At 41.2% G+C, this 13,372-nt stretch overlaps 2 pseudogenes; one reads left to right on the top strand and one right to left on the bottom strand.

Moving 5' to 3' along the window:
- Positions 1–239, bottom strand: part of LOC102480926 (uncharacterized) — a 14,504-nt pseudogene extending 14,265 nt beyond the window's left edge.
- Positions 240–4,551: 4,312 nt separating this feature from the next.
- Positions 4,552–5,531, top strand: LOC102496640 (acidic leucine-rich nuclear phosphoprotein 32 family member B pseudogene; annotated as a pseudogene).
- Positions 5,532–13,372: the final 7,841 nt, after the last annotated feature.

The following is a 13,372-nucleotide window of genomic DNA, read 5'->3' as shown; positions in this document are numbered from 1 at the left end:
GGCCGTCGCTCCGAGGCCCGCCCGGGAGGGCCAGGGCCGCGCTCAGGTGAGGCGACGGCGACGCCGGTCCGTAGGGGGTGGGCCTGCGGGGCGTCTGCGGTCTGGGCCCGGCTGGCTTCGCGGGGAGTCGGCGCCGCCCGGGCCCGGCGTGGGAAAATGGCGCCGGGAGACCGTGCAGCAGTGCGGGCCCGGCCCGGAGCCGCCCCGCCCGCCGGCCGCGCTCGCGTCCCCGTCGCCATGTTGGGGAGAGGGCCCCGGGCTGCGGGCGGGGGCGCTGGAGGGAGCTGTGCCAGGCCGGACTAGGGAGGGCGTGGGACTCGGGGTCTGCGGCGTTGAGAGTGCAGGCCGGCCGGGGTCAGCACCGGGTGGCGCTCCGGGCCCGAGGAGCTGGCGGGAGTTGGACTGGGGTCCTGGCTGGGGTTGCAGAGAAGGGACACTGGGCCTGAATTGAACCGGAGTCGGGGCCAGTGGACTGAGGGGATGGCCAGACGTGGAGCTGGGGTAGACCACAGGCAGTGGTCAGGACCTAAGGGCAGGTAGAATCCTGGGGTTGGGGAGAGCAGCGTGGGGTCCGAGCTCAGGCTGTCAGTGCTGGATCAGTTCCTTGCAGGGAGGGGTCGGAGAGAAGGTGATTGATTAAAAATAGAGACCCTTTGCGTACAGATGCAGATAGCAGATTAGGGCAAGCAGGGTGGTAGTGGTGGGGGTCCTGGAGCTGAATAACAAGTCTTTGTAACTCCCATGGGACTGAGGACTTAGGTGCCCCAGGATCCTCTCCCCCGTATTGGAGGTAGCAACAAGAAAAGGGAATGATTTAGTGAGGAGAGAAAAAGAGGCTTAGATTTGGGTGCAGGAGCTGGCCAGCAGTTGGGGTATAGAGAGTGAAACTGGTTGGTAAGAAGGGACAGAACCTCCTTCAATTAAGAGGGTTGTGTGTCTTTAAAAGGAGGAACCCGGCTGTTTGGGGGCGGTTACCCAAGGTGTCTTCCCAGAAAGGGGACAGCCCACTGCTTAAGAGCAGTAGGGTCACCTGGAGAGGTCATCAGAAAGGCCTTATTGAAGCCTTTAAGAATAGTGAGGAAGAGTAAATGTATAGAAACAGCAAAGGCATTTGAGATCATGTAATGCTTTCAGATCATGAAGTGATTTTAGCTGAGACATAGAAATGTAAAGTTGACTTACAAGATCTTAGAGTTAGTGGCAGAGGGGCTACTGGAAATGGTCTGCCTTCTCTCATTCAACGAATCTCCTTAAAGAAATTTGCTAGGTGGGAGAAAGTGGAAGTGACAGTATATATCAGAGAATGATTAATTAATTTGTTTTGTTTTCATAATGCATATGAGCAAAGGCTGAGGGGAATTAAAAAGAAATTATAGGTAGCCAACTACATGTTACTTCCTAGCTTGCCTCCATTTGTGCAGAGAAGTTGGAGAAGTTATCCTCAAGACCCTCTAACTTTGTAGAATTTCAAGAGATGCTTCTCTTCTAGATGATTACTGTACAGCAAAAGGACACAAAAAGTCTTTTTAAAAATCCCTGAAAAATAGTAGAGACCCAGAATCTCTGTCATGTTCACACTTTGATTAAAGTTTGACTAAAATTTGAGTATGATAGAGAAGAGTTCAGAATTCACATGGGCTATGGGAAAGTTCTGAGGGAAACTGCAAATCAGTCATGATAGGTCCAGGGCCCCATATTATTGTAAAGGGATTTCAACAAAAATGTTATGAGAACATTTATAAAATAAGGTTTTCAATGTTATTCATATATACAGAAACACAGTTCATATGTTCTAGGTCATTCTAATGCAGAGAGGTATGACCTTATCTGTGCCATGGGCCCCTTTAGCATCTGGTGGCGCTTATAGACTTCTCAGAAGAATATTGTTAATTCTATAAAATATATCAAATTAGAAAGAAAACCAAAATTATATTGAAATACAACTACCAAAATATATAAATCATGATACATGCACACATACACTCACCCTTCTTTTTCAAGATATTTAGAAATTAGATCAGGTCTACCAATGACATGGTGGTTAAAGCGACTGGATTTTGCATGGCCAACTGTATAGTTTGAGTCCAAAATTGGCAGCTTGAAAAACGCACCTGGTGCATGTGAGTATGTGCCTAAAAATCTTAAAAGGAGGGAGAAATGGAGGAAAAGGGTGTGCAGTGTGATCATTCCCCATGGAAAGTGTTTTCTCACTCCTGCCCACCCCCACTCTTTTTCTCTTTGTGTCTTTTTTTTTTTTTTTTCTCTTTGTGTCTTTTTCTCTGGTGAGTACATATCCCTCTAGCAAATTAAATTAAAAAAATTAAGTCTAATGATGGGTCCGATATATTACCAAATTGTAATCTCTTTTTTTTAGAATATGTATTTAATTTTGTTGTTGTTGTTATTACTACTATTTGACACGGGAGAGAAAGGAAAAGTGAGAAAGCCAGGTCTGGGACTCAAACCGTGTTCAGCCATGTGGGAGTCCAGATCCTTAACCACCACACTACCTGCTGGCCCCTCAAATTATGATTTCTAAGACATGGTGAGCATTAATAATACTTCAAGATATCTACAACAACTGTAGTATAAAATAAAGATATTTATGATTTCTGTTTGTTAGAGTTATAGGTAATTGCTAATACTATTAATAGAATGTTTTGTTGCTTGCATTCATATTTGAATAAAACGGTAACTTCAATTTAGAGGTTAATGAAAATAAAGAAGTATTTTTCCCCCATCCAAGTTCTAAGAGACCCTGCCCTCCACACCTGAATTCTCCCTATGGCCTCACCGTCTGTGACTTCCAGGTTAAGAAACCCTACTTCTACTACCAGGCATGTCTTCTATTTGATAGACATTCAACTGGCTTTGAGGAATCAAAGATCTTTAAGGCGGTTATTTTGCATTGGGTTTTCAGTCCCATGAGAAAAGTATTATAAAGACACAGAGGTGGATGTGTCTCTGCTCTAGGAATCAAGAAAGGATTTCTGGGGACCAGCAGTTAGCGTAATGGCTATGTCGCTGGACTCCCATGTAGTCAACTGTGGTTCGAGTCCCGGACCCGGTGGCTTAAAACTCATGCTGGGCACATGTGCCTGCGTGCCCAAGATCCCGAGAGGAGAATGGAGGAGAAGGGATTGCGGCGTGGCCATCCCCCTGGGGGATGATTTCTCACTTTCTGTCTCTCTCTCTGTGTGTCTGTCTGGCAAGCTCACGCGCCCTATAGTAAAAACCTCTCAGAAAAAACAAAAACAAAAACAAAAAAACAAACAAGAAAGGATTTCTGGAGGGGTGACGTTTGAGATGTATCCTGAAAGATAGAGCAGTTTGCCAATGAGAGTTGAGAAAAGAGCTTTTCAGGTAGACGTGCCTTTTCAGGGAATGTAATTGAATGTGGCTGGAGCAATGTGTGTGTGGTCAGAGATGAGACTGGGAAGGTTGTTTGGAACCTGGTTGCGAAGGAAATTCCTAAGGAATTTGGACTGATTTCAAAGGTGAGAGGGAGGCATTCAAGATTTTCAGGAAGGGGAAAGTGTGATGTAGTTTAATTTTTAGGAGATACATGAGTGCTCTTTGGAGTAAATGTAGGTTGAAGAACAGGGAAGTAGTGAGGGTCTGAACTAAGGCAGAGGCTGTGGGCATTCATCAGAGTTAGAATTTTTAGGTGTTGATAGTTGACATTGTGACTGATATAGGGGGGATTGATTTCTAGTTTAGGTAGTGGCTGTCAAAGAAGTTTTAAAAAGTAAAAGGAAAACTAAATGTAAGTTGTCACAGATAATAAGGGAGAAGAGGTTCTTTTTTTTGTTTGTTTGTTTTTTGTAGAGTAATAGACTTTTGGAAACCATTGAAGCTCTCAAGTGTGTTTTTTTTATCCTTAGAAAACAGATGTAAGTGTCAGCAGATGTGACAGTCAGGGAAAGATGTGGAAAGTATTCCTGGAGTGTAGGAAAATCCTTACTATCTAAGTCAGGGATCAGGAAACTATGGCCCATAGGTCAAACCTGGCCCACCACCTGTTTTTGTAAATAAAGTTTCATTGGAACATAGCCACACTCATTTGTTTACTTGTCTGCTTTCATGCTACCTATGGCAGAATTGAGTAGTTGTAAAGGAGGAATTATGTCAGCTCACAGAGTTGGAAAAATTTACTCTTTACCAAAACATTTGCTAACCCCTAGTCTGAATGTTGGGTGTTCAACCTCTGGTTGGCCATCCAGTTTCTATAGTATGCAAAATAACCATCTTGGCTCTGTCCTTTTGGTTTGATTCTTCCATGTTCCCTGTACATGCAGCATAACAGGCCCTTGCATTTTCTGTATTGGTCAGTGATGGCAGTGGTCTACTGTTCTGGAGTCTACTGGATGGTACCTGTGGTAATACCAGATTTACACTTTACACACCTTAGACCATGCTGGGACTTGTTTTGCCATTTTTCTATTGGATTGTCTTTTTCAGAAGTTATCTTTATATATTATGTTTATTAATATGCTTTACAAATGTCATTTCCCAGTTTGTTGCTTATTTTAAAAATGTTAGGATGTCTATTATTTAAAAAGTCTGAATTTTAATGTACTCAGATTTATTGATCTCAAGACCCTTCTGATGGCCCTTGCTGTACAGGCCAGGATGTCTCTTCCCTTTCCACCGTGCCATAAAAAGTTAAATTTGAAAATGGGGTAAGAGGGGAACATGGACATGAAGAAGAGAATCCACCTGGAGCTGAAGAACTGGACCCCAGCAGCTGTTTGAGAACTTGTCTTCAGCAGTTGCAAATCAAGTGATAGAAAAACTGAGGCCTGAACAGCAGAATTTGTGAACTTAAGAGTTCCTCAGCTTAATAAATATAGACTTGATTTTAGTTCAAATCTTTCCAAGCTACCTAATTGAAAAACTTGAGCTCAGTGAGAATGGAGTCTATGAATCCTGAACATGTTAGTAGAAAAAACTTCTAAATCTCACACATCTAAACGTAAGTGGAAATAAACTGAAAGACATCAGGACCTTGGAATCTTTGAAAAAGTTGGAATATCTGAAAAGCCTGGATCTATTTAACTGTGAGGTCACTAACCTGAATGCTACCAAGTGAGTATCTTTAGGCTCCTGCCCCAGCTGACCTACCTGGATGGCTGTGATTGATAGGACTGGAAAGCCCCTGACACAGATGCTGAGGTAGACAGTGTGGACGAAGAAGAGGAGAACGAAAAAGATGAAGAAGATGAGGACCATGAGGAGAAAGCGTTTGATGAGAAGAGAATAAAGATGACAAAAATGTAGAGAAGGAAGATGAAGATGAAGTCAGTGGGGAGGAAGAAGAATTTGAACATGATGGAGTTGTGAATATGAAGAAGATAGGATGAAGAAGAGAAAGAAAGTGGGAAGAGTAAGAAGAGGAAGAGAGAGACAGATGATGGAGAAGATGATTGAGACCCCAAGTAACCTGCAAAGAAAGAACTGTTCAGTATTGGTTGGACTGCTCATGAATTTGGTAGCTGGTTTGTTTTTATTTATTTATTTTTTTAAAGAGATTTTTGCTGGAGTCGGCAGGTGATGTGGTGATTAAAGTCACTGGACTCCCACATGGCCAACTGCAGTTGGAGTCCTTAACTTGGTGGCTTGCTTTCTCACTTTTCCTCTCTCTCTCTCTCTCTCTCTGTCTCTCTCTCTCTCTGTGTGTCTCCTCTCTGGTTAAACTGTAAAATAATAATAATAATAATAAAAAATAAAGTTAAATAAAACTTCTTTTTTTTTTTTTTTTTTTTTAGAAAAAGAGATTTTTGCTGTAGCGTGCACACTTGCCAGACAGACAGACAGACAGAAAGCGAGAAATCATTTCCCAGGGTGGATGACCATGTCACAGTCTTTTCTCCTCCATCCTCCCTTGGTATTTTGGGCATACATGCACACATGCCCAACGTGAGTTTTAAGCCACTGGGTCCGGAACTCAGATCACAGTCGACTGCTTGGGAGTCCAGCGACATACCATTACACCATCTGTTGGTACCTTTGATAGCTGTTTTTAAAAAAGGTAGCTATGGGGACCAGCAGTTAGCATATTGGCTATGTCGCTGGATTCCCATGTAGTTGACCGCGGTTCAAGTCCCAGACCCGGTGGCTTAAACTCACGCCGGGCGCTTGTGCGTGTGTGCCCAAGATCCCGAGAGGAGAACGGAGGAGAAGGGATGGCAGCGTGGCCATCTCCCCTGGGAGGGGATTTCTTTGCTTTCTGACTCTCTGTCTCTCTCTGTCTGGCAAGCGCACGCGCCCTATGGCAAAAACCTTTCCAAAAAAAAAAAGGTAGCTATGTTACAAACTCCAGGACACCCACCCACCCAAAGAGCCGAAGAATTGTTTCTGTGACGTTCTGCCTACTTCCATTTTGTCCTTCTTGATAATCCGCCACCAAACTTAAGGGACTTTACCCTGACAAAATTGTAAGCATTGTTAGGTTTTCATGTAAGGCTCTTCCTGTAGCAAGGATAGCTGTGATTGGATAGTTAACTGCCTATGGTTACTGGTTATGCTAAGATTGTAACAGCATATTTACTTTCTGTACAACAAAAAAGCCTTGGAAAAAAAATATTTTTTGCTATAGGGTGTGTGTACTTCCTGGAAGCAGATACAAAGAACGGGAGAGAGAGAAAGCATCCCCCCCACACACCACCACCTCAGAGGGGATGGCCACGTCACAGTTCCCTCTCCTCTCTGGATTTGGGCATGTACACACACGAACCTGGCATGTTTTTCAAGCTTCTGGGTCTGGGATTCAAACCATGCAGTTGGCCATGTCAGATCCAGCTGCCTTAACCTCCATGCCATTTGCTGGCCCCAGTTTTCTGATTCTTACTTTACTAAGGTTTGGAATATTGTCTTCCCTAAATCAATAAATGCCATACAGAGATAAGGCCAATTGACAAAAGAGTTTGGGTAGGTAAATACTAAAACCTGTTTCTAAGATTAAGCCATACTTGAGCATAATGAATAAAATGTTAATTGAAACTTAAAAATGAGGAAACTTAGGGACCAGCAGGTGGCGTGGTGGTTAAGGCACTGGACACTCCCACATGGCCGATTACAGTTCAAGTGCCAGACCTGGTGGCTTGCTTTCTCACTTCCTCTCTCTCGCTCTGTCCCTCTCTGATCAAATTAAAACTAAATAAACATGTAAATAAATAAAGTTAAATAAAATAATTCTTTAAAAATGAGGAAACTTAAAAATTGAGTCTTAAAAATGAAATTAATTGAACTCACTATTTAGGTATCTACTATGCACTGAGTACTTACTGTATTACCTTAGAAATTGTCACATTCCATAGTAAGCTATGTAGCCTCAGCTAGGTGCTACTTTATAGTATGTTCATTCTACTCACTGAATTTTATGCCTAAAGTCAGACGTATATTCACAGATATGTGTATATCAGCTGCACTTGCTATTGAAAGTATTTAGAGTAAGATCTTTTGTGAATCAATAAAATGTGAACAACAACAACAACAAAAAAAACATGGAAAGCAATTGTAGATACCAGAGACAGTGTGAGATGAAGGTGGGGAGTGGCAGAGGGTGAGAGGGAGGAAATCAAGGGGGAAAACAAAAAAGCAAAATATATAAGAAATAAGAAATGGAAATTATTTGTTGTCAATAACATGTATGGTACTATCCTTGATTGAGCAAATATACAGTGTATTTTGGATAGGAAAATTCACTTTGTACTGTGAATGAATGTAAAATAAATAAATTTAAAATAATTAAAGAAAGGATTAAAGTAATCAGAGTGGGACCCCCATGATTGACTCCTGGTGGATCTATAAGGAGAGCAAATGAGACACACATGGAAACAAATACTAGTGCACCTATTCTCTTATGATGTGATAACCTCTATGGCTTCAGGACCCTACCAACAAGAAGACCCTTATCAGGGAAACCAGCAGTTAGCGTAATGGCTATGTCGCTGGACTCCCACATAGTTGACCGTGGTTCGCATCCCGGACCCGGTGGCTTAAAAACTCACGCTGGGCGTGTGTGCATGCGTGCCCAAGATCCCGAGAGGAGAATGGAGGAGAAGGGATTGCGGCGTGACCATCCCCTGTCTGTCTGGCGAGCTAGGAAAAACCTCTCCAAAAAAAAAAAAAAAAAAAAAAGTCCCTTATCAGATGTGGCCCTTTGACTTTGGCCCTCTAAAATTGTGAGCTCAATAAACCTCTGTTCTTAAAAGCAAATACATAAAAAAAAAAAAGAAATTGTCACATTGGTGATAGAAAACTAGCTGTCCAGCTTTATGAAATACTGTGGAAGAGATCTTTTTACTTATGATGAAGAGCTGTTGTCCATGAAAGTGGTTAGATGAGAGAGAGAAAATAGAGAAACTAATTTGTCAAACATTTATTGAGCCCTACTATGTACACTGTAAACTGGCTAGAACTCTGTAGGATACTAAGATGAATCTAGCCAGAGTTTGTGTGATGAGTGTCTGTAATGTGTCATGGAGCTAGGGTATCAGCGAATGGTCACTTGTCATCATTAGGTTGCCTTATAAGCAAAGCTACTAAGAACGGTTAGGATTTTTTTTTTTTTTTTTTTGAGAGGTTTTTGCTATAGGGCACGTGCGCTTGCCAGACAGACAGAAAGCGAGAAATCACCCCCCAGGGGGGATGGCCACGCTGCATCCCTTCTCCTCCATTCTCCTCTCGGGATCTTGGGCATGCACGCACACGCACTCAGCGTGAGTTTTAAGCCACCGGGTCTGGGACGCGAACCACGGTCGACTACGTGGGAGTCCAGCGACATAGCCATTACTCTAACTGCTGGTCCCCAGAACAGTTAGGATCTTAATACTTGGAGATGAAAGAGTACTTTCTGGGCCATAGGTGGTATAGTGGTTAAGGCATTGGATCCCACATGGCCTACTCTGCAGTTCAAGTCCCTGACCCACAGCTTGAAAATCACACCAAGCACATGTGCATAAGTAGCCAAAATTGAAAGAGGAGAAAGGATTACCATATGGCCATCTCCCCTGTGAGGTCTCTGTCCCTCTCTGGCAAGCACATGTGTGCTATGGCAAAAATCTTTAAAAAAGAAAGAAAAAAAGAATTTTCTAGGCTGAGTGAAAGCATGAGCATGAGGTAGGTGTTTAGGAAATAATGAAGAGTCCAGTGTGTTTGGAGAACAGGGTTGTTAGAAGGATGTTGAATTAGAGTTAAGGCTTGAAGTGGATATTGTAAAACTAAGTTCCACAGTTCCCATTTCTAGTGGTCAGTATTTTTTGACTACCCACCAGGTGTTGAGGTGTTTATAGTTGAAGAGTAATTAGTTTCTATTGTCACATGGTGTTCTTCAGGGTATCTTTGTGTCTAAATTTCTTTTATAAGGACATCAGTCACAATGGAGTAAGGGCCAACCCTATTCCAGTATGACCTCCTCTTAATTAATTACATCTGAAGTGACCCATTTTCCAAATTGGGTTACATTCCAAGGAATTAAGGGTTAGGACATTACTGTTTTGGGATGGGGTGGGGGGTCTCAATTCAATCTATAACCGGTGGCATTTGAGGTGACACAGAGGCATTAAGTTAAATATTACTGAATAAATAGAAGAGTAAGAATACAACAAGTGGGGTTAAAGAGAGAAGAATCAAGGGAATGATGGCCATAGAAAAGCATAAGGAATATTTAGTTGATGAAATAGTGAGAAGTCTGGTTTGCTGTTGTGTTGAGGAGTTAGGAAGGAATGAAGCTAGAATAGTTTATTGGAACCCTGAATGCCAGGTCTAAATTTTGCTGAGGGAGCCTTGTGTGGAAATAGGATGGCACTATAGAATTTGAAATGGCAGATACCTAAATCAAGCTTTCAGGAGATTCTGTGATCAGGTGATTGTGAGTGAGTAAACACCCCGTAGAGAAACAGATGGTCAATAATTTAACACACCCAGCCTCCCTCATTTGCCTAAGCCAGTAACATTTTACCAAGACAGTCAAGAAATCTCTCTTAGTAAAACAATGATAGCAAAGTTTCAGTTTTATTAGCCTTCTTTTGATCAGTGGTCTGTGGGCATTGCAAGAACTATATATCAGCTTTTTAAGAGTTTCTATTCAATAACCTCTCCATGGACTTCAGTGTTAATAATCATGCTGTTCTTCATTTTTTTTAAACCTTTCTTCAAAACCACCTCTTTTTTATCCTATTTTTTACCTTTTGATTTTTGTCTGAACCCTTTTCATTTTTCTATACTTTGAAAAACATCTGGTTGGGCCACCATGTGGCATAATGATGAAGATGTTGGACTTCCACATGGCTGACTGTGGTTCAAATCCCAGACCTGGTGGCTTGCTTTCTCATTTACCCTCTCTGTCTTTCTCTGGTGAGTGTACATACCCTATAACAAATTTAAAATAATAATAAAGTGAATAAAATAAGTAATACTTTAGAAAAATAAAAAACCCCACATATCCAGTTAATGGAAAGAATCAAAGAAGACTATGTAATGTCCATGCCAATGATATACTCTTTCACTGTTTTATTTTTTCTTTCCAGTTGTCCAAGGGCATGCGTGTTTGCCAGAGACAGAGACAAAGAGAGAGAAGCACCCCCAGTAGGGCATGGTCATAAGGCAGTTCTCTCTTCTCCATTTCTCCAGCCCTTTGTAATTTGAGGCACATAGTTGTAAGCACCCAGCATATTTTTCAATCTCCAAGGCGTGGATGTAAACCATAATTGGCCACAAGGGATCTAACTCCCTTAACTGCTGGATTATGGAACCAAGTTTCTGTGTCTTTTTAATGATTCTTAGTTCGCTCCACAGTGGACTCTATTGAGGATATGAATATTCAAGTTGTGCTCAGTATAGCCTTTAGGTGCCCTTATCTGTGCCTAGGAAATTCTTCAGACTCTGTGTTTGCATTGTTTCATCTTTCCTTTAAGAGCATTTAAACCCATGAAATTTGTTAGAAGTTTCTTTCTTTTTTTTATATTTATTTATATTTTTAAATTTATTTATTTTAATTTGACCAGAGAGGGACAGAGAAAGAGAGAGAGAGAAAGTGAGAAAGCAAGCCACCAGGCCTGGGACTCGAACCACAGTCAACTATGTGGGAGTCCAATGCCCTTCACTACCATGCCACCTGCCAGCCCCTATTTCTTCTTTTTAACTAAAACATTCTTTATCATTTGTTTAATTTAATTTATTTTTATTTTTTGATTTGACCAGAGACAGAGAGAGAGAAAAAATGAGAGACCAAGACACCAGGTCTGGGACTCGAACCTTGGTTGGCCATATGGAAGTGCAGCATTTCAACCACTGCACCATCTTCTGGCTCCTTATTTATTTCTTTAAAAGAGGGAGATAGCAACAGAGAGAAAGAAAGGGACAGACACAGAAAAGCAGGCACCCTAATAGGATTTTCATCTTGTGATCCATCCACAACCGCAGGAGCCTAGATCATAGGCATGTCTGTGCCTGGCGTGTAAAGGAAGGCCGTGGGAGCACAAACTGGAACTTTACATGTGGGTCCAGTTGCATTACTGTTGTCTGACCCCACCCATAAATTATGTTGAAATATTGTTGATAAATACATAAGTTCCTAATGTTACCATATTCATACAACCTTTACACATTTGATTTGTATAGTTCTATATAGTCTTTTTTTCATTTGGCAATATATATATATAACTAAAGAATTATTTTATTTAATTTTATCTGTTTTTTGGGAGAGGTTTTGTTGTTGTTGTTGTTTTGTTTTGTTTTTTTTTTTTTGCTATAGGGCGCGCGCACTCACCAGACAGACAGAGAGAGACAGAGAGACAGAAAGCGAAAGCAAGAAACCACCCCCCAGGGAGGATGGCCACGCTGCAATCCCTTCTCCTCCGTTCTCCTCTTGGGATCTTGGGCACACACGCACACGTGCCTGACGTGAGTTTTAAGCCACCGGGTCTGGGATGCAAACCGCGGTCGACTACATGGGAGTCCAGCGACATAGCCATTACGCTAACTGCTGGTCCCTTATTTGGCAATATATTGATGCACTTTTCCACATGTCTATATATTTATCATTTTTAATGAATACCTAATAACTGAAGTTTAAATACTCTGATTATTTGAAATTTCGATGAGTTTGTTTGTTTTTATTTGTTTTGCAATTCTAAGTTGTACTGCTGTAATGTCTTTTTATATTTTTTCTCTGTTTTTTCCTTAGAATATATTTCATATAGTGACTTAATTAAGCCTAAATAGCACTTTTTAGCCATATTGTCAGATTATTCTTTAGAAAGATTACCAGTTTAGGTTGCTGCTAGCTACTATTTAATTTTGGACTTTTTTTTTCTGGTATAATAGTAGTATCTCAGTTTTGTGTTTGGTTTCTATATTTTTTATATATTTTTTGGAGAGATTTTTTTTCTTAAAGTGTATGTGCTCACTAGAGAGGGAGACAGAGACAGTGAGAGGGAAAAATGAGAAATTACCCCTCAACTGGGATGGCCATGCTGTAATCCTTTCCCCTTTATTCTCATTCCAGTATCTTGGACATGCGTGCACATGGTCCTGGCATGGTTTTTAAGCCACCGGGTCCAGGACTCAGACCACTGTTGGCCATACGGGAGTCCAGCAACATAAACTGCTACATCATCTGCTGGCCCCTTGGTTTATATTTTAAATATTTTATCATGAATATTTTCATACATACCAAAAACCAAGACATAGTAGAGTGAACACCGTATAGCCACCACTTATATTCAATATGCTGCTATCTGCTTAATACTATATTATGTTAATCCTTTCTAAAATAAAGATATCATGGACAACATGTGATATTCACTATTGAAGATGATTATATCTATATCTTTAATTATTACACACTATATGTATGCTTTGAAAACCATACTGTACCCCACAAAGATGTACAACAATTATATGCAAACCAGAAATCACAATAAATAAATAAGTACATTAATGACAAGGGGAACGAAAAGACATGATACTATGCCTTTAAATACTTTAGTGTGGGGGCCAGCAGGTGACAAAGTGATGAAGGTACTGGACTTCCACTCTACACACACACACACACATATATATATATTTTAGTGTGCATCTCTTATAAATGAGGCTATTTTGCTTACAATACCATTATCATGCCAAACAAAATTAATGGTAATCCCTTAATATTATCTTACATTGTCTGTATTCAAGTTTCTCCTGTTGTCTCCCAAATGACTTTCATGGCTGACTTGTTCAAAGTGGAATCAAGGGTCATGCATTCCATTTGCCTCTTATTCCTATAGTTTAGAAAGACTTGGGACCAGCAGATGGTGTAATGGTTACCTTGCTGGACTCCCATGCAGTCAACCACAGTTCGAGTCCCGGACCTGGTGGGTTAAAC

Source organism: Tupaia chinensis, unplaced genomic scaffold (assembly GCF_000334495.1).
Source record: "Tupaia chinensis unplaced genomic scaffold, TupChi_1.0 Scaffold000115_1, whole genome shotgun sequence".
Taxonomy (NCBI): domain Eukaryota; kingdom Metazoa; phylum Chordata; class Mammalia; order Scandentia; family Tupaiidae; genus Tupaia; species Tupaia belangeri.
The sequence above is the reverse complement of the archived record's forward strand: the minus strand, read 5'-3'. Positions and strand labels throughout refer to the sequence as shown.